The 22,469-nt window shown below is 47.2% G+C and overlaps 1 protein-coding gene across 1 annotated transcript in view; it reads right to left on the bottom strand.

The window, feature by feature from the left end:
* Positions 1 to 21,754, bottom strand: part of MINAR1 (membrane integral NOTCH2 associated receptor 1) — a 36,777-nt gene extending 15,023 nt beyond the window's left edge. Inside the window, exon 1 of the mRNA XM_032623886.1 lies at positions 21,629 to 21,754. The gene's annotated coding sequence lies outside the window, so the exon portion shown is untranslated. The remainder of the gene's footprint in view (positions 1 to 21,628) is intronic.
* Between the last annotated feature and the right edge of the window lie 715 nt (positions 21,755 to 22,469).

The raw sequence follows: 22,469 nt of genomic DNA, 5'->3' as shown, positions 1-22,469 counted from the left end.
TTGACATACGGTGAAGTGCACAAAACTTGAGTCTATTTGCTGAAGTTGTGACAAATGTATATGCCTGTGTCATAAGCAAAACCCCTACAAAGATCTAGAACGTTCCCCTTGCCCCTTCCCATTCAAGCACAGTTCTTATTTTTTACAGGTAACTCTAATATTTTCTTTATAATTTCCCTTCTTTTCCAAAATTCCTACCGTGACCACATATTATTTTGTAATCACCAAACAATAACTAACCTTATTTTGAAATGGGAAGAAAAATCTACATTAACATATCTTGGATGGAAAAATGAAAAACATCAAACCGAAAGCTTAACAAAGCTTAAGGGAAAATAAAGCTCCTCAAGGATAAATACGGACCCAGGTTCTGAGATTTACAAGGAAACATCAAATCACACACGTTACCCTCCCCAGTCACACCCTGCTTAGAAAAGGCATTTTGACGATTGACTTATTGATTTTAAATTTGACTCAGGGCCTCCCTGGTGGCGCAGTGGTTGAGAGTCCGCCTGCCGATGCAGGGGACACGGGTTCGTGCCCCGGTCCGGGAAGATCCCACATGCCGCGGAGCGGCCGGGCCTGTGAGCCATGGCCGCTGAGCCTGTGTTCCGCAACAGGAGAGGCCACAACAGTGAGAGGCCCGTGTACCGCACAAAAAAAAAAAAAAAAAAATTTGACTCAGCCCACACACAGCCAGCCTATTTTCTAGGGAAACAGTGTCTGTGGTGGGGGTGTTAAATTTCAGTTGCTCTGGACCATGGAGTCTCTGTCCACCCTGAGGGCAGTGCTCTCAATGGACATCTACACACATTAGTGAGCTCTCTCCACGAACGTCTGCGGGGACATGCAGAGACCAGTGGTTTGGATTTTCTTGTATGGAAAAGGCAATGAAGCCCCGAGAGGCTCTGTTCCTGTCCAGAACAAGTCACAGAAAACCCACGTCTCCCCACGCAGCTCTCCCTGCCCTGCCCCAGCCGCCCAATCCCTGTGATAGAAGCACTGCATGTCAGGATGTTCTGGTTTGTTGAAGGTGGGGACAACCTGCCACGCTTGATCTGCAAGGAAATAAATAGACACAGAAACCAGAGTGGAGGACAAATGAACGTAACTGAGGGAAGAGCAACTACCACTCATGCACATCGTATTTCATAGTCTGGTGACACAAAGCACTTTCAGAGATACGCTTTGCTAGAATTCCCATAACAATCTCAGGAGGCTTCTTTCACTATTACTCTGCGACAGATGAGGAAACAGGCACGGAGCACTGAAAGCAGCAACTGGGCGCAACTAGAATCATCAGAGCTGCAGCCCAACCCCACGTTCCCGCGAGACTGTCTCAACTTTCTGTTCTACGCTGTGTGCCTAAAACTGTATTAATCCCAGGTCAAAAAAGAACTCGGAAGACCAAGGCCCAGTGTCTCCTGAAGTGAATAAAGGAAACACAAGGGATCTGCTAACCCTGAGTCATTTTCTATTAAGACTGAAATTGAGGGGATTATGCGTGGCCGGGAAGATAGGCAGGTGGCCCTGTGCAAACGCGCACGTGGCCACATGCCTGGTGTGTGTGCATGTGGTGATGAATCACCATAGAGAAGCTCCGTGTAGATTGTCCACAATATGCTAACGAAAGCCACAGAGGACTAAGGAGCAAAGGAGAGGCTCAAAGGAAAAAGCAGAGTTCTTGGCTCTGTGACAGTGTAACAGGATCCGGCCTGCAGCACGCAGCCCCTGGCAGCTACCTCTTCTGGCCACACAAACAGCTCTGTGGTGTGCGAAGAGCACTCCCTTTTCACAGATGAGGAAACTGAGGAAGGGAGAGGGGACTTGAGTTGCCTGGGGTCTGCCATTGGGCTAGGGCCCCCGCAGACCACAGCCCGGGATGAGGACACGCTGTGGGATGAGGAGCAGGCTCCGTCTCATGCCAGGAGGAGCAAAAGCATTGCGACAAGTGACAGAGGTGAACTGGGGAAGGCGGCAGGCTGCGTGGGACAGGCAGTGCAGCCTGACCGCCTCCTGTGTACTGGGGCTTCTTTTTTTTTAGTATCTTTATTGGAGTATAACTGCTTTACAATGGCGTGTTAGTTTCTGCCGTATAACGAAGTGAATCACTTATACATATACATATATCCCCATATCCCTTCCCTCTTGCGTCTCCCTCCCTCCCACCCTCCCTATCCCACCCCTCTAGGTGGTCACAAAGCACCGAGCTGATCTCCCTGTGCTATGCGGCTGCTTCCCACTAGCTATCTATTTTACACTTGGTAGTGTATATACGTCCATGCCACTCTCTCACTTCGTCCCAGCTTACCCTTCCCCCTCCCCGTGTCCTCAAGTCCATTCTCTAGTAGGTCTACGTCTTTATTCCCGTCTTGCCCCTAGGTTCTTCATGATCATTTTTTTGTTTGTTTTTTAGATTCCATATATATGTGTTAGCATACGGTATTTGTTTTTCTCCTTCTGACTTACTTTACTCTGTATGACAGACTCTAGGTCCATCCACCTCACTACAAATAACTCAATTTCGTTTCTTTTTATGGCCGAGTAATACTCCATTGTATATATGTGCCACATCTTCTCTATCCATTCATCTGTCGATGGACACTTAGGTTGCTTCCGTGTCCTGGCTATGGTAAATAGAGCTGCAATGTATATTGTGGTACATGACTCTTTTTGAATTATGGTTTTCTCAGGGTGTAAACAAGACGAAAAGACAACCCGCAGAATGGGAGAAAATATTTGCAAATGAAGCAACTGACAAAGGATTAATCTCCAAAATTTACAAGCAGCTCATGCAGCTCAATATCAAAAACAAACAACCCAATCCAAAAATGGGCAGAAGACCTAAATAGACACTTCTCCAAAGAAGACATACAGATGGCCAAGAAACACATGAAACGATGCACCGGGGCTTTACAGGAAACGTCCACAACAGCCTGGAGAGGGAGGCACCACCACTCTGCACCCTCTGCTGGAGGGGTGAGCAAAGTGAGGCCGGAGGGATTACACGGACGAGGAGGACCTGAAGCCGAATCCGTAGAAGGCCAAAGCCCAGGCTCTCATCTCAGTGACAAAAGAGCAAGGATGGAACATCGGCCCGACAGCTCTGGGGGCTGAGTGAACCTGCCATGGAACGTGTATGTGTGTGTACACACAGCGACGCCCACGCACACACACACTCATACCCTCACACACACAACCGCACACACGACTCTCGGCCACAGTTCACACACGTACACACGCCCTCACTGCCACACCCACGTGGATAGGCACACACCCTCTCTCACCCACACCCCTTCTCTCTTTGGGCTCTCTCAGCCGAGCCCTTAGGGCTTGAATATTCTTAAGCTCCCAGCACAGCCTGATGTGCATCTGGGGAAAGGCCAAGGCGTCCACAGAGACACCCTCCCTGGCGTTTGGACGCCCACCCCCAGCACAGCGCCTGCAGTGACCAGTCTCTGCTGAATCACGGGATGCACCTGGAGGCGGCAGGCACCGCTCAGAGGGCTGCACAGCCCCTCCCGGGGCAGGAGAACACGCCCCCCGCCCCGTCCCCGTTAAGGCGCTGAGAGGTGGCTGGCGGGGTCCCACCCCAGCCCGCACTCGGGAGCCACCTGCGAGTAACGTGCATGCACCCCCGGGGGCAGGAAGTCCGGCCTGGGGAGCCCGTGAGCAGCTGGACTTCTGGAATTCAGACCCATCAGGACTTCATCGGGACCCCCAGTGGTCCCCAACCACCCGCCCAGCTCAATCCTCACAGCCCAAGCCTCCCCTGCCTGCATCTCCTATGTCCACTCTGCATTTCCCCCAGGGAGGCCTGTGCCCTCTCACTGCCCACACCCCGGGAACCCTGCTTCGCTTCCAGGGCCCGCCTCCAACAGCCTTGCTTTCCGCCAACCTCTCACTGATCTCAGTTGGAATCAGTTGCTCCCTTCTCGGTGCTCAGCGGGCCTCTGTCCACACCTTGGTAATAGTGCTACTCACACAGGAAAGACTTGCCTCAGATGGTTTAAACCATATTGAGATCTGGCCCCCCCAACCCCAGACCAACCAATTAAATCAGAATTCCTGGGAGGAGTCCAGAATCTTGGGAGCTGTTAAAGCCACCCGGGTATTTCTGAAGCGTGGGGTTTCAGACTGAGGGATTGAGAAACCCCATTTAGAAAGTAAAGGGGTTGGCATTAAACGGAATGAAATTGTGCCATTTACAGAGATGTGGATGGACCTAGAGATTGTCATACAGAGTGAAGTAAGACAGAAAAAGAAAAACAAATATTGTATAATATCACTTATATGTGGAATCTAGAAAAATGATACAGATGAACTTATTTGTAAAGCAGAAAAAGAGATACAGATGTAGAGAACAAACCTATGGTTACCAAGGGGGAAAGGAGGGTGCAATGAACTGGGAGATTGGGATTGACATATATACACCACTGTGTATAAAATAGATAACTAATAAGAACCTACTGTAGGGCTTCCCTGGTGGCGCAGTGGTTGAGAGTCCGCCTGCCGATGCAGGGGACACGGGTTCGTGCCCCGGTCCGGGAAGATCCCACGTGCCGCGGAGCGGCTGGGCCCGTGAGCCATGGCCGCTGAGCCTGCGCGTCCGGAGCCTGTGCTCCACAACGGGAGAGGCCACAACAGTGAGAGGCCCGCGTACTGCAAAAAAAAAAAAAAAAAAAAAAAAAAGAACCTACTGTAAAGCACAGGGAACTCTACTCAATGCTCTGTGGTGACCTAAATGGGAAGGAAATCCAAAAAAGAGGGGATATATGTATACGTATAGCTGATTCCCTTTGCTGTATAGTAGAAACTAACAGAGCATTGTAAAGCAACTATACCCCAATAAAAATTAATTTTTAAAAAGGTTTCAAATCTTTAACGAATTTCTGAGTAAAATGTTGACTGAGCTTAAAAAAAAAAAAAAAGAAAGTAAAGGGGCTGGGTTTTGCAAGAGGCAGTGCAGCCTGAAGGTGGAGAAGATGGGCACACAGGTTCCAGCCCTGCTCGTCACTAGCTACGTGACCTCCAGAAGGTCACCTACGGTCCCCAACCTCACTTTCCTCACCTGTAACAATGGGGTTAATTAACAAGCTCATGTACAGCACTTAATAAAGTGTCCCCCAATGACAGCCCTTCCACAAATGACAGCAGTCGTTCATGGAACAGCGGTGGCAGTGGGAAATCTAGTAATTTCCGTGGGTTTATGCCTCACAGCACCTTCTGCAGGTTAGGAAGTAGGACCACGTGAGCATTTTGGGGAAATGAGTCCATTCTACAGAGAGAGCAAGACACACCTGTGCCTAAAACAGCATTCTGGCCTCCCTAGTTTTCACATTTTCAATCTCTTCAAAGATTTTACGGGCTTCCCTGGTGGCGCAGTGGTTAAGAATCCACCTGCCAACGCAGGGGACACAGGTTCGAGCCCTGGTCCCGGAAGATCCCACATGCTGCGGAGCAGCTAAGCCCGTGTGCCGCAACTACTGGGCCCGCATGCCACAATTACTGAAGCCCGCGCACCTAGAGCCCGTGCTCCGCAACAAGAGAAGCCACCGCGATGAGAAGCCCGCACACCACAACAAAGAGTAGCCCCCGCTCACCGCAACTAGAGAAAGCCCGCACACAGCAAAAAAGACCAACGCAGCCAAAAATAAATACATAAATTTATTTGAAAAAAAAGACTTTTAGTTTCCCACTGTAGAAAACTCTGTCCTCAATCACGTGCTTTCAGGGATCTGCATTAAACCCGTGAGTTACTGCCTCTCTGGATTACACCTCAAGAGGAGAAGAACAGGTTGTGCACAGAGTTCTTTACTCATCTCTTTTTTAAATAAGAGGAAAGTTCATAAACTGATTCCATGAGGAAGTTCTGAAGGCCAGAGGTTGGAATTATCCACTCAGAATAAACAGGGGTGCCCTCTCAGCCACCTTATCACACGTCACTCTAAGACCGGGCCCCCCTTGTCACCTACCTGATGCCCACCCCGGGCAACTACCTCGGGTCTTCTTGAAGATTCTGCAGGCATTCGGAGCTTCACAAACCGTCTGAGCAACAGTGTGTACATGGCACTGTGCAAGGGACCACGGTGAGCACCCAGGCTAAGCCCCTCGCCTTTACAAACTGGAAAACGGGGCCTAGGGCCATCATTTTTCAAAGCCACATGGAGAGTTAGTGGCAGAATCGGCCGCAGGACGCAGGGCTTCTGACACCTCGCCTATTTTCGCAAGTGTCTGTGCAGAAACGCCAGTCCTGGCTGTCAGGTGCCAGAGAAGCATAAACAAGAAGCTGGGGACCCGGAGGGAGTGAGAAGAATCCCAGCCACAGGGAAAGGCCAGCTTCGCAGAGGAGGCGCCATCTGCAAAGGCCTCGAAGACTGAGGAGGAAGAGGGTGTTTCATGGTCTGGAGGAAGGAGACGGGGGCAGATTCCAGGGCAAAGGGCAGAGGCGTGAAGGTACGGCGGGGCGGAGTCTGACTGTGGAGCTGGGCAAGCAGAGGGCATTTAGAGAAGGCAGGGCGCTGAATCTGGGCTGGGAGTCTGGACTCGATTCTGCGGGCAGTGGGAGCTGGGAGCACCAACAGAGCAGGTACTGGAGGGGCCGGGCCTGTGGCTCAGGTGGGCACTCGCCCACAGGGTGTGCAGACCGGGGTCCACATTCTCTTCTTCGGCAATGCCTCCTGCACGTACACAGCCAGGAGGACCACTCCAGGCTCTTCCAGCTCCAGATCCATGGCTCTTTCCACCACACAGCGGTCTGTACATTTGGGAAGGGCAGAAAACGGATGCCAGATTTTTTTCCCACTACCTCATGACACTGTGTGTCTTTCTCATGTCATGCTCCAACTATGACAAATGCAGCTGTTCAGTGTGCGAGGCTAAAGTGAATGTCCACCTTTTCATGACCTTCTGCATTTTTATCTGCTCAAAGCCTTGACATCGGATGTTGATCAAAACAGAGCAGAAGAAAAGGACACGATTTAGGGATATAACTTGCAGGATTGCTGCATGAATCTTTGGACAGAAGACAAGCTCTCTGAATTTCATTTCCACCAACTCCCTTAAAGGTTTCACCTTCCCTTCTGCCAAGAACTCCAAAATCTGATGAGAACAAATGACACCAACCTTGAACTGGATTAGCAAAACTCGGTTGTGAAGTGTTCTTTCTTTTTTTTAATTTTTAATTAAATTAAATTAATTAAGTTATTTTTGGCTGCATTGGGTCTTCGTTGCTGCGCGTGGGCTTTCTCTAGTTGCTGTGAGCGGGGCTTCTCTTGTTGCGGAGCACGGGCTCTAGGCGAGCAGGCTTCAGTAGTTGTGGCACGCGGGCTCAGTAATTGTGGCTCTCGGGCTCTAGGGTGCAGGCTCAGTAGTTGTGGCGCACGGGCTTAGTTGTTCCACAGCATGTGTGATCTTCCTGGACCAGGGATTGAACCTGTGTCCCCTGCATTGGCAGGCGGATTCTTAACCACAGCACCACCAGGGAAGTTCCTGAAGTGTTCTTACTAAAGCTTTCCCATATGCCACGAAATATCGATCTTTCCAACACTGAAATAACGGGCCAAGATGGAATGTGGGCACAATGTTCTCACTTTACACTCATGAAAAGCACAGTAAAGAGCATTTCTCTGTAGCATTTGTGTAATTCCAGCCCAGATACTGACCTGGCTTGTTGTTTTGGATTTTGTTCTTTTTCCAGGATGGTGAATGCTACTATGATTCAGTGAGATTCTGGATTCAATGAAACTACAAAAGGAAGGCATTCCTCTAGGAATCTAAAATTTATGCATGGGAATTTCTACCTCCCCTTGTGTCACCTATGATACATTTCAAACTGAAAGGAGACCCCTTTCTCTCCTAATGGCAGTTTTCCTCCGCAAAGCTGCTAAAGAGGGCAGCATAGAGATGGGAAGGGGGCTTTGCTCCTCTTTGCCAAGATGTATCCCCACAGAGCTCAACCCTAGTGCAAAGCCCTTGATTAAGAAGTCAAGACATGAAGCATTTCCCAGGTCTGGCAAGAAGGCAAGCTTAGAAAATGGGACGAGCCTCCCATTATGAACACCTAGAAATGCTGGATAAAATATGATTTTTTTTCTTAATGTGTGCAGCTAAGCTTGCAAGGGAGCAAGGTAATCTCCAGGTGCCAGAAACAGAGACAGGATTGAAAATCACAGAGCTGGTAATGGAGCTGTTCTGGGGGAGCTGGTGCAGGAGGTTTTTACCAAGTTAGAATATAAGCGGCCCTCCATGAGATGGTGAGTGGGAAAGAGGTCTGCAGAAAGACGGGGCCCTTTAAGGACTATTTTCTAACTGTAAGTGAGAGTATGAAATAGAGGGAAAACCTGCTTATGAGCACAGGAAGCAAGGAGACTTGTCAGCTTCTGCCTGGGCTCTCGGTTAAATGTAAAACAGGGCTTAGAATGTAAAACAGGGCTGATGCCTTAAATACGTTAGGGCCCAATTTATGTTGCTGGATGGTTTAAGGTCTCTTGAGTTAAGAAATTAATGTGCAAATAGGTTCTATGTTGGTGATATCTTTGGATTCAAGCAAAGCAAGTGCAAAACTGCTCCGAACAATCAAGGGTGCCCCAAAGAGAAAAGAAGCCACACTAACGTTGAATACTATTTTTAAAAATTACAACACGCAAGAGGAAATACACGACAGTAACAATCAGCAGACACAAAATAATCAGGAGGATTAGAACTTCGAGAACATCACAAAATGGAAAACAATCTTTAAAAAGCTATAAGTATATTTTAAATAAGTAAAGATATTTAAACATTCTGGAAATCCAAATTAAAGAAGATGTGAAAAAATGAACATAGGCATCTGGTAAAGAATGAAACAGTACTTCTAGAAATTAAAAATAATCATTGAAATAAAAATCACAGTGGACAAAGCAAATTACATATTAGACATAAGTGAAGAGAAAATTGTTGAACTGGAAGATATATCTAAGGGAATTTAGCAGTATGCAGTGCAGAGAAATAAAAAGGTTTTTAAAATATGAGATTGAGGTTAAAAGGCATAGAGCAAAGGAGAAGTTTTAACAAATGTCTAACAGGAGTTCCAGAAAAGATAAGAACAAATGGTGGAAAGTCAATAATCAAAGGGATAATGTCTAGGGAATGCTCCAGAATTGAAAACTTGAAGTCTCAAAGTGCAACATACACTCCAAATAAGGCATACAAAAATGAATTCACCTTTAGACACCAACACACATCATACTGAAATTGAAGAATACGAGAAGCGAAAAGAAAGCCTTAAAATGGGAAGGTGGTGAGTGAATTACCTAGAAAAGGGTAAAATTAAAAACAGATTTTTAAAGAATAAAAAAAGAGATCAGAAGACATAGGCATAAAATCCTTAAAGTGCTAAGGAAAAATAACTTATAGTTTTACAATTCTATTACCAGATAAACTATTATTCAGAAATAAAGAAAAACTTATAATTTCAGACAGTTTGTCACTCACACTCCTCATTGTAAAAGCTATTAAAGAAGCTCCTTCAGGGAGAAGGAAAGTGAATCCAGAGAAAAGAAAGAGGTAAACATATAGTTAATTCTAAACACATCAACCGTGTAAAACAATTACTAATTTTAGAGGTAAAATGGAAGGGGCAATGATCAGGGTTAAAACTCTCTAAGTATTACCTGTATTCTCCAGAGGAGAAAAGGGATGTTAAATACATTTAATGTTAAGTAAAAAAAATGTGTAGTAGAAAAAATTTATGCATAACCACTGACAGAACAGGAAGAAATTGTAGAACTTAATGTAAAACTACTGAACCAGTGTACAGAAAACATGGAATAAATAAAATTCAATCAATTAATAGAAGGTAGGAAAGTGGGAAATAAAGAAGCAAAGACACATTAGGACAAGTAAAAATTACAAATAAGGTGACAGAAATATTTCCAAATACAACATACACAGAAAATGTAAATAGGCTAAATTTACTGGTTAAAAGACTGTGACTCTCAAATTGGATTGAAAAAAAATTTTTTTAAATATTGCAGTCAAATGCTACCTATAACAGACATACCTAAACATGTTGTCACAGAAAGGATGAAAGTATGCAGATGGGATAAGATAGTATCAGTCAAAACCAAATCAGAATATAGTTGGTATCTGTTACAGGCAGAATGGCGTGTTAAAGGTCATGACTCCAGAGCTAAATTGCCCAAGTTTAAATCCAAGCTCTTCCAGTTACCAGCTGTGTGACTTGAGCAAGTTATTGGTCTCTCTGTCTCAGTTTTCTCAGCTGTAAAATGGGGATGATAATAGTATCTATCTCATGTTATACGTATTAACGTCTGGCAAACATTAAGCAATTTGGCAATATGGATACGGCTCAAGATAAACAAATCCTACTGCCATCCAAATCCACCTCTGGTTGTGTTGCTTATCTGTGGTTACCAGAGATAACCATTCACATGGGCTCAGAAGGAGGCAAAACTGTTTATTAAAACACTTTTTAATAGTAAAATAGTACAGTGGAGGAAAAGATAAACTTGGGGGTATTCAAATAATTGATAATATACAGCAGCTAATATGAATGCATTTATTTAAAATAAATTTAAGGATAAACTTCAAAAACATAAAAGTGCATGGAAAAAGAAAGTTGCAAATGGACGTATATCATTGATATAATTTTTTTAAAAAATAGAATGTTTAGGGATGTATATATAAAAAGGAAAGTACAAAAACATATATGGAAACGACATATACCATGTCTGGCAGAGTGGTTTCCTTTGGAGAGAAGGAAGGGGAAGGAAAAATGTGGTTTAACGCCTAAAATTAAGGCCCAGTATTATGTGCTGTCTTGACATCTGGTGAGACCTGGAGGTTCTCGAATGATCTAGCCACAAGCTCCTCTCCCTACTCTGCTCCCACAGATAGGATCCCCTGGCCAAATAACCATCCTCATCAAAGGGACCAGGTGGTTCCTACTTATCCCTGGGTAGCAGGTTTGGTACCCTGCCAGACCAGGGATATTCAAACAAGCCAATCACATCCTCCCACAGGAACCAGGGGTCACCTCACCCTCTTGTTACTATGAAGCCTGCCCCTGTCAGACCCTGCTTGTTCACTCTGCTCCCAAGTCAATCCGGGTGTGGCCCTGTGTGATGTACTGTGTCCTCCACCCAGACTGTGAGTCTATGTGATTAACAAGCTGCTCTCAGTCTCATCTTCCAGAGTCAGATGTCAGGCAACCATTCTCATAACCCTAGGGACAGAATCCTCCTTCTCCAGTGGGGTGAATAGCTGGCGATTAAACAAAAGGAGGAGCAGGTAGAACTTGAACTACCACACAGTCTTTTCTTTAAAAAAAATAATAAAGCATGGAAGCAAAAATGACAAAATGTTAACACCTATTTAATCTCCATGGTACGTGGACATCTTTTAGGTTATTTTCTGTACTTTTCTGCATTTAAAAAAATATGTGCTAATTTAAAATGAACATCAGTTTTAAAAACTAGATAAACAAGTTCCCACTTAGACCTGTCAAAATAGAGCCAAAAGAAAATTTTTATAAATAAGGCTGTAAAGGTAACTATTAAGAAAACTGACGACAGTTTTTTGTTGTTGATTATGTTTTGCTGATTTTGCATTTTTATGGTGAGAGGCCTGTGTGTTAAAGGGAACGCTAAATAGCTATTTGCTTTATTTTAATTAGTTAAGAATTCTGGATCGAAATGGCAATCTATTGGGATAGACAAATTTTAAAGCCTACTATACAAAGCTCCTATAATTTGACAGGTAAATCAATGGAACAGAATAAAAGGACAAGAAGCATACCTAAATGTAGCTAAGGATTCATTCTATGAGGAAGGTGGCATTTCAAGTCAATGAGAAAATAATGTTTTATTCAGTAAAGCACGTTACTGAATAGTTAGGTAATAGTTAATAGTTAAGTATTATTAGAAAAATCAGTTAAACAGTTGGTAAAAAATTAAGTTAGCTCTCATTCTTTGCCATATACAAAAGTAAATAACAGATTAAATGTAAAGAAGGAAATCTGAGCCAGGATTAAATAATCTGAAGTTGTGAAAAGATTTTTCCACACAAGATTCCAAAAGTTGAAATCATGATGAAAAAGATTCGTCAACTTGGATAAATGAAAATGACTTACCTTGTCAGTAAACATCACAGAAATTGAAAAAAGAAAAGAATGCAGAAACTTTTTGCATCTTATAGAAAACTTTAAATATTAATACGAAAGAATGAACCGCCCCAAAGACAAGGAGTCAATATTCAAAGACAGAAAGGCAAAGGAAAAAATGGGCAACATCCTAATAAACAAAGAAAGTAAACTAAAACAGCAGTTTGTCTGACTGCCTTATCGTTACACATCTAAAGAAAATAAAAATGATATTTTCTTTCTAAGGCGAAGAAGCACCAAAATGCTATGGAATTTTTGCCTGCTGAATTGGGATTGGTTAAGAAGACTCATACCCACTGTTGGGGAGAATGTGGGAAAGTGGGCCCTCCCAAGCACTGTTGGAGAGAGAGAAATTTGTGTGATCGTTACAGGAAGTAATCTGCATAAAACTTGAAATATGCACATCCTTTAAATAAAACAAATCCACACCTGTAGGTACTTATCTAAAGGAAATAATCAGATATGTGTAAAAACAAGTGCTATGAATATTCTCTTTAATGTTGCTTATAATAAGAAAAAATCAGCAATAACCTTTGTCGCTAACAATTGGTTATATAAAATTGCAGTACACCAATATGGTGAAATGTCATGCAGCCACTAATAAGCCATGTTGCATAGATATACATATTGACATGTTTAATTTTTAATGATGTATTCTTAAGTAAAACAGTGTGCTTCTAAATGGCATATTGTAATATGATATAAAATTATCTATATGCACACCCTATATACCAAAATGTTAATAAAAACTATCTCTCAGTGCTTTTTCCTTCCCTTTGTTTTAGGTCTGTATTAGTTAAATGTTCGGAATATGTGATTTTCTAATAAAAAATAAAGAAGAAAAGATATGTAGGCAAACCCCAGCAATGGAAACTTGGGGAAGTAAATTATTATCTCTGATCTTTGGTGTTCTCACCTAGAAAAGTAAGATATCAATTCCTCCTCCTGGAATTACTAACAGGGTCAAATGAGACACCCATTTATTCATTCAAAAATATTTACTTTGTAACTGGCATGTATCAGGCATGGTTTTAACTACTGGAAATACAGCAGGGGGACTTCCCTGGTGGTCCAGTGGTAAAGAATCTGCCTTCCAATGCAGCGGACGTGAGTTTGACCCCTGGTCGGGGAACTAAGATCCCACATGCCACAGGGCAACTAAGCCTGCACGCCACAACTACTGAGCCCACATGCCTCAAGTAGAGCCTGCATGCTGCAAACTACAGAGACCACACGCTCTGGAGCCCACGCATCACAATGAAGAGCCCACACGCCGCAACTAAAACCCAATGCAGCCAAAAAAAAAGAAATGAAGTAAAATAAATTTAAAAAATAAAAGAAATACAGCTGGGTATTCAAAAAGACCAAAAAAAAGAAAAACAAAAACACCTACCCTCGGGCTTCCCTGGTGGCGCAGTGGTTGAGAGTCCGCCTGCCGATGCAGGGGACGCGGGTTCGTGCCCCGGACCGGGAAGATCCCACATGCCGCGGAGCGGCTGGGCCCGTGAGCCATGGCCGCTGGGCCTGCACGTCCGGAGCCTGTGCCCCACAACGGGAGAGGCCACAACAGTGAGAGGCCCGCATACCGCAAAAAAAAAAAAAAAAAAAAAAAAAAACACCTACCCTCATGAGCTTCTATTCTAGTGGGGAGACAGATAATAAGCAAAATAGATAAGTAAAATGAATAGTACATTAGATGGTGGAAAATGCTATGGAGAAAAATAGAGGAGGGGTTAGAAAGCATGGGGCCAGGGCTGGAGGCTGCAATTTTTAATAAGATGTTCAGAGAAGTCCTCAGGGGAAAGATTACGTCTGAATGAAGTTCCTAAATACCTATTTGGGAAACCACAAGCAAACCACATGCAGAGGAAAGCAAGCATCCCAGGCAGAGGGAACAGCAAGTGCAAAGGCCCTGAGGCTGAAGCATGACTGGCATGTTTGGTTGGCCAGGAAGGCACTTTATACAATATGGTGCGCAAATAAACACTATTTATTAGTTTATTGTCTCTGATATAATATTTAGCTCCAAGGTGATTATGTTCTTTACCAAAACATCTCCAAAAATAGCTCAGGCACCACTCATGTTCCATTTTACAGTGAAAAAATAATAAGAGCTGGGAGCATCCTTAACTTCCCCTCTATCCACCTAAAATCATCCCTATGTCAGCCTCCCTCCTGACCTTTGACTTCCCAGAAAGAGATGAGGCCCTGCACCAGATGATGACTGTTGGGATGAAGAGGTACAGACAGATATCATTTGAGGGAAGTCAAAATGTTTCCTAACAGTATAAGAACCCTCTAGTTCATTTCTCATTTAGGAAAGTTTTTCCAACCCTCCTTGCATGTATTTTCCTATATATGCCGTTTGGGGAAAATGGTACGCCATTTTTCTATGATTTGTTTTAATTTACCTGTTTGTTTTCATTTCATTATAAATGTAAATGCATACTCTAGATCCTGTGTGTGGCCGTCTTATAACTGCGATGGCTATGTGGTCTCAGTGACTATTCGCACTTTGGGGACAGTGTTGAACTTTTATTACTGTGTTTCCGAAACTGCAGTCGACGGAAGCTTTGGTCTCTGTTGAGTTCACCGTAGAGAGGGTAGAGTTTTAGGATTCAAGAAACACTGACCAAGGTGAAGATCTGATCAGATTCCCCAGAATGTCCAGTGCCACCAGAAAAAGTCAAAGTTACACCTCTGGTTCTGCAAAGTTCTGTGGCTTCCCAACACTTAGGTGGCAAATATCGATCATCTCAGAGGTTGTGCTGTATTCGTTTCCTATTGCTGCTGTAACAAATTACCATAAACATAGTGGCTTAAAACCACACAGATTTATCATCTTAGAGTTCTGGAGGTCAGAAGACCAAATGGGTTTTTAAGTCAAGGTATCAGCAAGGCTGCACTCCTTCCAGAGGCTCTAAGGGAGAATCTGTTTGCTTGCATTTTCCAGCTCCAGGAGGCTTCCCAGTTTCCTTTGACTCACGGCCCCTTCCTCCAGCTTCAAACCAGCAATTACATCATTCTGAGCTCTCCTCCAGTGGTCACATCTCCATCGCTAACTCTTCTGTCTCCTCTTCCCCGTTGGTTGACTCTTGTGATTACTTTGAGCCACCTCAATCATCCAGCACGATCCCCCCATCTCAAGATCTTCATCACATCTGCAAAGTCTCTTTTGCCACGTAAGGTCACAGATTCACAGGCTCTGGAGGTTAGGACGTGGCCCTCTTGGGGCTGGGTACCTCTTTAATGGAGGGCCTGAATCCCTGACCACCAGTGCACACAGGCAAGGAAGGAAGTCTTGTCCTCTCCACTTTCTTATATTTACGGTTGACATAGCTGGAAGGTTTGCAGTCCTTCTCAGAAGGCAAACGCTTTGCTCTAATTGATCAAATAAGATCTGGTTTGCCCAGCCTGTCAGGTAGAACCCTCTACTGACTGGCCGCTGAGGGTAATGATAATTTGTGATGTTGATAAGGACTCTCTTGTACTGTAATCCTGAAATACATCCTAAAACCCTGGACACGGGGAAGGTCATACTGTCACATCCCTCTCCCCATTCTCCAAGCTCACAGCAACCCTGACCCATGCCTGCCTGGGCACCACAGCCCCAAGACAGGGAACTGATCCTTCCCGCGTCCTCCAACCATTCACTTCAGGACCTAGCTGCAACCGCCCTGTATCCTTCCTGTTGATGGGGACGAGGTCTCTGACTTGCATCTTCCCCTTCCTCAGGCAACTCCAAACAGCACTTGTAACCGTGGGGGGATAAACAGGGGCCCAGGCCTCAAGCCCAGCCATTCTGCCGATGCAGATCAGGTATAGGCCTGAAATCTACATTTATAAAGATCCCCCCGGGCGGTGGGGGGGGGGGATGAGTTGGGAGATTGGGATTGACATATATACACTATTGATACTCTGTATAAAATAGATAACTAATGAGAACCTACTGTATAGCACAGGGAACTCTACTCAATGCTCTGTGGTGACCTAAATGGGAAGGAAATCCAAAAAAGAGGGGATATATGTATACATAGAGCTGATTCACTTTGCTGTACAGCAGAAACTAACACAACATTGTAAAACAACTATAGCCCAATAAAAATTAATCTAAAAAATACAATACAATACAGTACAAGAAAAGATCCCCAAGAGGCTTTGGTACTGTCCTTGCCCTGACAGTTGCCTGGGAATGCTGGACTAGACACATCTTGGCATTGATGCACCCTGGTACTTTAAATAATTTCCAATTGGCTCGTGGGCTTCTGGAGTTAAGCCTCCTTATACTGAAGTACAGAAAATAGCGGATGTCCCCTTCCTCGTTCCGGATGCCATCTTTCAGCTAAGGATCTTTCCAGTGGCCACACCGTACTGTTGACTCAGACGGAGGTTACCGGACTGAATCATTCCATTTTTTTATCATGCGGCAGCTACAGAGCCAGGCCTCCCCCGCCCCTGCAGAGGGCCTCTGAATCATCCGACGCGATGCTCATTCCCTCCTCCACAGGGACAGCGTTATTGCACTGCCCAGCCTGTGCCAGTTCCGTGCCGGTCACTGGGGCAAGACGGGGACTGAGACACTGCCCCACTCCTCCAGCGGCCCACAGTTCGGTGGGAGAGGCAGACCTGCACGAGCTATGTTCAACACAGCACAGGAAGTGCACCCGTGGCGGCGGGACAGATAGGGAGAGAGGGCCCAGAGCCAACTACCCACTGCACCCATGCCCACTCACTACCCATCTCCATCCCCCCCAACCCACCCGCCCACCACCTGCTCTCCATCCTGCACCCACAATGTCAAACGGCTTTCCATGTTCTCCAACCTCAACTCCAGGCCCCATTCCTGTGTCTCTTGGCTGGCCTTCTCACGACTGTGGTCAACCCTCCAGGCTTCCAGGAGGTTCTAGAGCCCCTCACACCTACAGGACTCCCATCAATCCCTACTGGCCTATTGACCTTTTTTGGTTTGTTTTCTCAGCTGTTTACTTGAAGTCTCCTTAAGTAACCATAAAGATTGCATGTTTAGCATCCTGCATACATTTTTTCTTTCTCAAAATCCCAGTGATGTTACAGAGGCCGCAATGTGGTAATCAAAGCACATCAGCCACCGGAAGTCAAAACTGCTCGCCAGGACACAAGGAGAAGGGCAGGAGGAAAGGGCACAGCAGGTGGAAGGGCTTCTGAGGAAGGCTTCCACGGCCGAGAGGAGGTGGGGGGCTCGCTGGCTGAGAGCTTTTGTAGGGCACTGTTCCCACAGGCCAAGCCAGTAGAAAAGCCTGCCGTGAAAGCTCCCATTGGCTGAGAACACGGGACAACAGAGCCCCAGAAGAATCATACAGTAATTGTGCTCAACAAATCAGGCACTAAGCATGGCATTAAATGGCGTCTGTGTGTACGTATGTAGTGCATTCAGCAGGTGGTTCTCGAACTTGGATAAAAAAGGAAACAACAGCATGTCACAGCCATATGACACTGGCCCTGCAGCTCACTCCACTAACTCCCCTACATTTCATTCCAAGCTCACAAAACAGCTCCTTTTTTTTTTTTGTGGTACGCGGGCCTCTCACTGTTGTGGCCTCTCCCGTTGCGGAGCACAGGCTCCGGACGCGCAGGCTCAGCGGCCATGGCTCACGGGCCCAGCCACTTCGCGGCATGTGGGATCTTCCCGGACCAGGGCACAAACCTGCGTTCCCTGCATCGGCAGGCGGACTCTCAACCACTGCGCCACCAGGGAAGCCCAAGAACTTCTTTTTATTATCTGCCTTCTAATGGACATTTCTCCCTGACCAGCGAACACACTTAACGATTCATCTTCCCAATAACCTATTAAGCCAGCGTTTTATGGCTTATGCGTCAGGCCTTTGGTTATCATGGGTCCTTCTCTAAAAGATCGGCCTGGGTATATTAGCAAATGAACTCTGCAACCAGCAAAGATGACAACACGTGCCTCAATCACTCCAAGGTTCTAATCGCCATGAAGCCCTGTCTCAGCAACCTGGGCCTTCCTGGATAACACTGATATGCTGATGTGTTCTGATTCCAAACCAGCATTACCCTAAGCTCTTTACCCACTGCATCCATCAGGATAGGCTAGGTTATACTGCAGCAAGACTGTCCCCAGATTCCAGTGGCTTCAAACACCAGTGGTTTATTTCTTATCCATGGACATGACCAAGGTGAGTCAGCCAGGGGCTCAGCCCCACATCGCCTTCAGTCTAGGACCCAGGCTGAGGGGCAGCCCCAGTGCAGTTTATGGGATCTTAGTTCCCCGACCGGGGATTGAACCCAAGGCCACAGCAGCTTGAAAGCTCCAAGTCCTAACCACTGGACTGCCAGGGAAATCCCATGGAACTCTGACTGTCCTGGAGCAGAGCAAAAGGGAGAACAAAGAAGTGAGGCACCTGCTAAGTCTGAAAGCTCCCAGCCAAACAAGGCACAAGGCCACATCTAATTTCATGTGACCAGGGAACTGCAATCCTCCATGTTCCCAGAAGGAGAGACAGTCGGACTCTTTATTAGCAGAATAATAACCGCCATACGCATGGTGCTGGTGACCTCTTAGAGCAATTGGTTCCCAACTTGAACTAGTTTAAAGGTTCTTCTTGCAATGAGCCAAAATCTGTCTGTGCTAGGCAGCAACAAGTCAATCAAAGATCCTGCCCTCCTACGGTTTATACTGTAGTCATTCCATCCATTAGTCCCTGTTCCGTCAAAATAACTTTACTCCCTCACTTTCTTATCCACGCAGCAGGCATTTACTAAGTACCTACTTACATGCCAGCTACTGTGCTCTATTTAGGAGCTTTCGGGCTGGAGACGTCCTGATCTTTCTGGATTCCACGTCGTAGGGGGTTAGCTAGCCATCGAAGAGGACCAGGTGCCAGATCCTCCTCAATAACACAGAACTAGGCGACCACCATAGTACATTTCAAACACTCAAATGCCACATTCTGGAGAGAAGGCTTCCAGGGATTCTCTTAACTGTTCTGGGGTGCCGTAAGCGGTTCCAAGAGGGTGCTTCAGACATTACCTTGGGAATGAACAGGCTGCCATGTCCCTCCCTCATCTTTAATCTGTTTCATATACTTAACTTTCATATAAGATTTAACTTAAAGCGTTCTACTCTTAAAGAGCTCTACTCTTGGGGGGGGGGAAACGAATGGTCTAGTCTGATGCTCTGTCATTTTATATAAACATGCAGAAAAGTTAAGTAACTTACCAAGGTCATACCGTGAAGTTAGAAGCATACCTGAGGCTGGCCACCAGCTGCCTCTGCCTGTCTCTAAACTCCATACCCCTCTTTTTTTTTTTTCCAATTTACACCAAGTCTGCAGGTAAGCTCCAAATGTCAGTGGGAAAAGCTAATCAGTGGGCTTTAGCAACACAGCCCCAGAGGAATCTGGAACCTTTCCCGGCTACTTTGAGAACACACATCACCACTTGGCAGAAGCAGGGAGCAGGGTCTTCCCCTTCCTTCTCTTGGTTATCAAATCCCTGCCCCCGCTAGCACAAAGCCATAGATGCAACACTGCTTTCTGCTTCACATTTGTCAAGATTTGAGAAAGGGCTTATTCGGGGACTCCTGAGTGAGAAAACCCCCAGCCCAGTTCTGTCTGCAGTGGGTAGAGACAGGACAGACATCTTAACCTCACAGAGGCAATTGAATGTCTCGGAGGGAATATCAGAGGGTCAATAGCTACAAAAGCTTTGGAAGCTGGAAAGACGTATCAATTTTGCCTCTAGCACTGGCCAGGAAAAAAAAAAAAAAAAGGACTTTATATATGTAAAATTCAAAAAGAACACATCACCAACAAAGAAACCTTTGTCTGTCTTCCAAGTATTAACTGCTGTACAACACTTCCTCACCAAACTCATCAGAAATGCAAATAAACTGTTTGATCTATTATTTCCCTGGCCATTTATTTGCACACAGACTCAGATTTATACAAACCTCTCAGACATGTACAATAAAAATCAGACTCTATTTACCAGACATTTAAGGTTTTCCTTCCAGGTTAAAGTAACCTAAGCAAATCTCTAAGTGTGTTCTTTCTGCAGACTCCCCCTTCTCTCTCCTGCCCTACCTTCCTCTGGGACACAGAAAGAAAGCCCCTAAAGGGGAGGTGTACAACTCTCCCTGCAGCAGCAGGCACCCTACCCTCTTGAAGCTCCTTCTGTTACTTCAACTGTCCTCAAAATACTGCCGCGAGGGTCGCATTCCAAAAGACATCCTGTGGCCACAGCTGTCTGCTGTCTTCTACCTGCAGAGCAGACTCCAGGGATGCTGGTGGTCATAGAAATGGGAAGGAAGGGTCATTTGCCCAACTTCTCCATCTGGGGGAGGCGGTGGCAACAGCTTGTTTGCCAGAGAAAGGGGTGCATACCTGGCTCCATACCCTGCTGCCAAACCACTCCTGGCAACTCTCTATGCCACACATAAAATCGCAGTCAGCTGGGGCAGTGAAGCTCCCAATCACAGCCATGAGGGCGGCAGCATGGACTCTGTCCCTTGCACAAGACAAATGGGCTAGAAGCCTCTAAGATACATCTCTATTGGTTTTTTGTTTTGATCTCTATTGTTTATCGCAGAGACTCTGGATCCCCCAGCTGAGGTCTTCCGCAAACGATACTTAATTCCCGCTGAAAAGTGTGCCTGAACCCAACCACCTTACACAACAGTTTAACACGGCTACAGTCTTCCAGCAAAACAATGCTGGATTGGGCACTGTTCCAGTGAAGCTGCTCAAATGCCGCCAGAAGCTCCCGGCACCCTTGAGAGAGTAGACAAATGGTTACCCTGGCTGGATGTGGTGGCCCGGAGGAATACTCGCTTAAAGAGGGAGGGCGGAACAGATAGGGAAAGCTGCGGATGCACGAGGTAGACAGGGTGTGAGTGCACGCTCCTCACCCGCCAGGCCTGGCTTCTGTGTTTCTGGCAGGTGAAGTTGAACATCCTTATCTCCTCGGGAAGAACAACGATCCCATTCCACGTCAACGTGACTGGAAATCTCAATTTAAGAATTGGAGGCACTGGTCGGTCCAGCTGGGGTTCGTCCAGCTTTCCGTCTTACTTTGCGCCTCTGATGTGTCAGGCTTTTTGCACACAGTGCTCGCCTATTTAACCCTCAAGACACCGTTTTCTACAAGGGAATTTTCAGCCATGAAAACTTGCCCCAAACTGCATGATCCTTTCCCGTTGACTCGCTTAACGAAGCCCCGATCTCTCCACCAGGTTTGGTCAAGCCCAGCACCGCACACGCACCTTGCCCATCACAGCGCCCAACGCTGCGGCCCGCAGTGCTCCGGGGCCGAGGGGAGGCGGGGAGGTGCGCCCGCAGCCCCAGACCTCACACCCCGCGCGCGTGTGCGGCGAGCCGCGGGCACACGGCGTACACACCTCGCACCGGCACACTCAAGTACACGTGCGCTCCCGCCCCCCGCCCGTCCCGGGCTCTCCGAAGTTACCTCCGAGGCTCCCCCGGCGCCGGGCCCACGCCGCCCTGCGGGGCTCCCACTTCTTTCCCGCCGGGCTCAGCCCGGCCTCAGACGCGGCGGCTCAGTAAGACTCCGGAACCCGCCGGGCCCCGCCGCCTCTCGGACACCCCGGGGTCCGCACCAGAGGCCGCACCCCGGGGTCTGGGGCGGCTGTGGCCTCGGCCGCCCCGGGTCGGGCTCTGCCTTCACCTGCGCGGCGCCCACCGGGCTGCAGCCGGGACTGGGGCCGGCGCACGGCGGCGAAGGCGGGCGCTCGGGCTTCTCCCGGGCAGCGGGCGGACGGCACCGGCTCGCATGGCGCTCTGGCTCGCAGCGGCCCCGGGACGTGGCCTCAGCCCCCGGGCGGCCCCAGCCGCGGTCTTTGTGTCTCGGCCGGCGCCGCCGCGTCACGGGCTTGCGGGCGGTGAGCGGCGCGGGCCGGGAAGCGGGCGGCAGAGAGCTCGGCTCAGCTTCCTCATCTTCGCCCGCCCGAGGCGCGCTGGCAGGCAGGGCACACGGGCAGCGACTGCGCGCACCCGGGGGACGGAGGGGGCGGGCCCGGGAGGGGCGCGGCAGACGCGCCGAGAGGCTGCCTGTCTGGAGGCTGCGGCCGGGGAGGGCGGGATGGGGACCCAGCCAGATCTCGGGGAAGGCGACGTCCGCTTGGTCCCAGGTCGCGGTTGCAGCTCTGGGAGTGAGCGAGCCGAGGCTGTGCGCTGGAGGGAGCCCGGCGGCCGGAGCCGCCAAAGGGGTTCGCGTCTCCCCGCTCCCCTAAGCTGAAGGTGACTGCGGCCCCCAGCGGCCAAGCAGGGGCGAACGGCGTCCTCGCCGC

The sequence above is a fragment of the Phocoena sinus genome, chromosome 2, assembly GCF_008692025.1.
Source record: "Phocoena sinus isolate mPhoSin1 chromosome 2, mPhoSin1.pri, whole genome shotgun sequence".
NCBI lineage: Eukaryota > Metazoa > Chordata > Mammalia > Artiodactyla > Phocoenidae > Phocoena > Phocoena sinus.
Note: the sequence above shows the minus strand (reverse complement) of the source record. Positions and strands in the feature narration are given on the sequence as shown.